This window comes from Ictidomys tridecemlineatus, chromosome 4 (genome assembly GCF_052094955.1).
Source record: "Ictidomys tridecemlineatus isolate mIctTri1 chromosome 4, mIctTri1.hap1, whole genome shotgun sequence".
NCBI classification, from domain to species: domain Eukaryota; kingdom Metazoa; phylum Chordata; class Mammalia; order Rodentia; family Sciuridae; genus Ictidomys; species Ictidomys tridecemlineatus.
In genome coordinates, this window is record NC_135480.1 from 11,735,479 (window position 1) to 11,739,832 (window position 4,354).

The window sequence follows — 4,354 nt, forward strand, 5'->3', positions numbered from 1 at the left end:
CTGGCAGACCCTCTAGGTTGGACAAAGGAGTATGGACCCATCCAGAAAACAGGAAGGGGCCCTGTGGTTTTCAAGGTTTCTGGCCTCAGTGCTGAACAGGAACTGGAAGGTGCTACTGCAGTGAGGTCCAGGCTGCCTGAACATGGTGGGCGCTGCAGGGTGAGAGAGAAGAACAGGTGTGTGTGTTCCATCAGTGGAACTTGGGGACAGGCCCCTTGGGGAATACCTCAAATAGAGGACAGACATCACAGCCAATCGGTTTTGTAAAAGGCTGGTGAGAATGAAAATCTACTAAAAGGATACAATAAGAAACAACTGCCATTGGTGTTCTATTCTGGACGTTGTATGTCCCCCATATGTGGAAGGCTTGGTCCCTAGTCCGTGGGGCTACAGGAAGGTGATGAGACCTTTAAGAAGTGGGCCCTGGTGGCAGCTGAGTAACTGGGGACGTGCCCTTGAAGGGGATATTGGCACTCATGCCCCTTCCTGGGTCTCTCCTTTCATCCTGGCTGCCGTGAAGTGGGCATCTTGCTCCCCCAGTGCTCCTGACCATGAGGTATGACCTTGCCCCAGGCCCCAAAGCAATGGTCTAAGTGACCATGAACTGACACCTCTGAAACTGTTTAAGCCTTTCCCCCTTAAAAGTTGATTTATTAAGCCAGGCACACAGTGGTGCAGGCCTGTAATCCCAGCTCCTGGTGGGGGAAGGCTGAGAGAGGAGGATCACAAGTTCAAGGTCAGCCTCAGCAACTTAGCAACACCCTCTCTCAACTCAAACAATAGAAAGGGCTGGGCTGTAGCTCAGCGATAGATCACTTGCCTAGATAGATCACAAGGCCCCAAGTTCAACCCGCACTACCACAGACGCACACAAAGTTCATCTTCTCAGGTACTTTGTCATCGTGATGGAAAGCTAATACAACTGATGAAATGTCGCCACTCACTTACTCTCCGTTCATGGCTAGCCTCACTCCTGGGTGCCAAGGGGACAAGGAGGACAATCTGAGTCCTCCTCTATTGCTATCTTCCACAGTGCAGGACACAATCAATGTCCCATCCTCCGCTGTGGCCCTGCGAGCGTGCTGTTCATGACTCTGGCTTCTGCTCCTTTAAAAGCACCTGCCTGTCCTGGTGGTCATGGGAATGGACTAGAGGAGCCATACCTCCACCTGGTCCTGCCACAGTGCAACCAGATGGGGGCACTGCTGTGCAGCCACCTGCTTCCCATGAGAATGAGGGTGCTACTGGACAGCGAGCTGCAGGTAAAGTACAGTTTCCGGTTCACCCGCTGCACTGTGGGACATGTTGGCACTGACCATCTGTGGCATAAACAGGGTGTTGGATTGGGCCACTCCTAGTGTAAGAAATTGATACAGTCAGCAATCCAGGAAGTCCCTGGGACTGTCGGTCTCCTTCCCTCTGTCCTGCCAGTCCTTCCACCATGGATATACTGTATCCAGGTGGCTCAGGTATTTGCTTTCTACCTGTTCTCCAGCCCAGCATCCCCCCTACAGGTACAGGGAGTAGGCTGTCCAGGTCTAAAAGAAATTCTGATTGTTCTGCATGTGTGGCAGACCTTGGCAGACAGCCCAGCCCACTGCCAGGGCCACATCATGGTCATCCTACAGAGTCCCAATGAGGCTATGCAATTTGATGCTTCCTATGGCTATATGAGCTGCAGGCAGTGGAGCTCAGCAGTACTGGGGCATTGCTCAAAAGCTGCACCTAGAAACTGCAAGTTAGATCTGGGCTTCATCATTCCATTCTTTTCAACCACATAAAGTCATCGCGCTGGGTTCTAGAAGGTGGGGCTAGAGCCCAGGAGGTTACGTAAATCCCACTTTTGAACTTCCCTAAATCTGACAACTCTCTCCCTGACCTGGCAGAGTGTCATCAGTAGGAAGTGGGAGACTGGAGAAGCCACTTCTACCTCTAGCCCCAGGCCATCCCTCCTCAGTGCAGCCTACGCGATTCTCACACTCAAGGGCAGCTGCGAGAGATGCGCAGGCGAAGCAGCCCAGGGCCAGCAGCCTCCAACCAAGCCCCCTGCAGCCCACCTCACCTTGCCAGCGCTCGGGGCGGCTGCCTGTAGCGGGCCTGGCTCTGTCAGGCCCTCCCCAGCTTCAAGTGGCCGAACGCCTGAATTTTCATTTTGACATCTGAAGGAGATACTGATTTAATAACTTTGTTCATTCTTTATTTTTTAAAAATTTAAATTGTTATAGATGACAACAGGATGCATTACAATTCATATTACACATATAGAGCACATTTTTTCATATCTCTGGTTGTACACAAGTAGAGTCACATCCTTCATGTCTTCATACACGTACTTAGGGTAATGATGAACATAGCATGCCACCGTCTTTCCTACCCCTGTGCCCCCTTCCATCCCCTCTCTCCCCTTTCCCCTTTGCTCTATCTAGAGTTCACTGAGTCCTCCTATCCCCCCTACTCCCTGCATATTATGGATCAGCATCCTTAAATAATGACAAATGCAACAATGAAAACTTGACAGTCTGGGACTGAACCCTACCTGGACCGAACCACATGGGTCTGTGGGTCATGCCTGCGGCCATAAGCTCTCCAGCTCCTCTGTACTAGGAGTCCCTGCCCTAGCTGCTAATGATGTCACTCATGCCCCAAGTGACAATCAGTTACCTGCAGACACTAGTTCCCCTCTCTGTCAGAGGCAACTCGCGCCTCCCTGTCTGTGCATGGAGTCCAGGTGCAAAGGAAGAAACTGCTCCGAGCTTTTCTCGGCTGCTTTCTTGTCTGCAGACCACACTGTGGTTAGAAGCCTTTCCCTCCTCCACCACCCTCCGAAGATCACCGAGAGCAAGCCAGGACTCTCCCTTGTAAGGCTCAGCACTCCAATGGGGTCCTTGTCACCTCTGCCAGTCTAGGGACTTTGCCAAGACAGGTAGGAGCTGGGTCTGATATGACCTGCGCTTTGTCCCCACACCCCGTGGCTGGGGATCCTGAGCTTCCTCCATGGAGAGGTGGAGACGGCTCATAGAGGCACCCTCTTCTCTCCCCTGCCTGGTCCAAAGCGCACTGTTCCTGACTGCAGCGACAAGCAGAATTTAGAAGAGAGCCCTGCTTTCTTGCCACCACTCCTCAGTCTTATACCTCCAAGGGTTTGTATCATCCACCACAGCTTGGCGTCTTATCAGATATAATATATACACATATATAGATCACCAAAAATGATATATATGATCATATATTATATGATACATAAAGATCACCAAAAAATATATTATAGATACATACATATGTATCATATAAAATACATATAGATGCATATGTATTTACAATATATATAGAATATATATATATATATATATATATATGCTTTTTGGTGATATACTCAGCGCTCTGACAAGGTTCACGTTAACGTTTAGATTTCCTGATATTATTCTTACAAATCTTGCCTTGGGACATTCTTCATTCTCATTCATTTATCCACCCAGTACTTGTTGAGCATCTGCTATTTTGCCAAGCAGACTCTGGGAAGTCACTGGGAATGAGACAGCTAAAGGTTAGATAAGGTCCTTGACCCAGCGGAGAGGACATTCTCCTGGAGAAAAGGCTACGCCAGTGACTGAACAAGTCGTATGTGTTCTGAAGACAGTATAACAGCACAAGGTGACAGAGAGGATGCTGAGAAGCCAGTTGCTCACTAAGATGATCAGGAGAGGTGCCTATTTGAGAGAGATCATTTAATAAGGGTTGAAATTCAAATAAAGAGAAAAAGGCAGCCATGCATAGAGGAAGAGTCTTTCTGGCAGAGAGGAAGCAAAGGTGTAGTCTCAGAGGTAGGAAGGAACCCGGTTTGGGGAAGAATCAGAAAGGTCACTAGGCTGGATTCCCTGAACTTGAAGCAGAGATGAAGTCAGAGGAGGTCTCAGATCCTGCTGGGTTTGTAGGTCAGGATGGGGACTGGTTTTTGCTCTCAGGAATAGGGAGGAGGGCTTTAAGTAGGGGACTCACTGTGATTGAGTCTGAGCTCGGCGCCCTTTTCAATCTCGACTCACTTGTGGGTACTGTATGGAGTTATTGGCTTCTGGAAGGTGTCCCCACTTCCTTCCTCAGAAGAGCATTTGCACAATCTGAATTGCACGGCCAGAGCTTCCCCTGTCCCCCAGGACCCAGGGGCAGAGGTTTACCCTGCCTTCTGTTGCCAGGAACCTGGCCATGGCTCACTCCTTTCCCCATCTCCTCCTGGGGCTCAGTCTCTGCGTCTCTGAAGTGGGTGGGTGGACCCAACGCTCTGGGATGGCCTGTCCAGGTCCATCAGTCCAGCCTTGGATTCTGATTGGAAGGGGATGCAGCAGAAGTGAAATCCTGT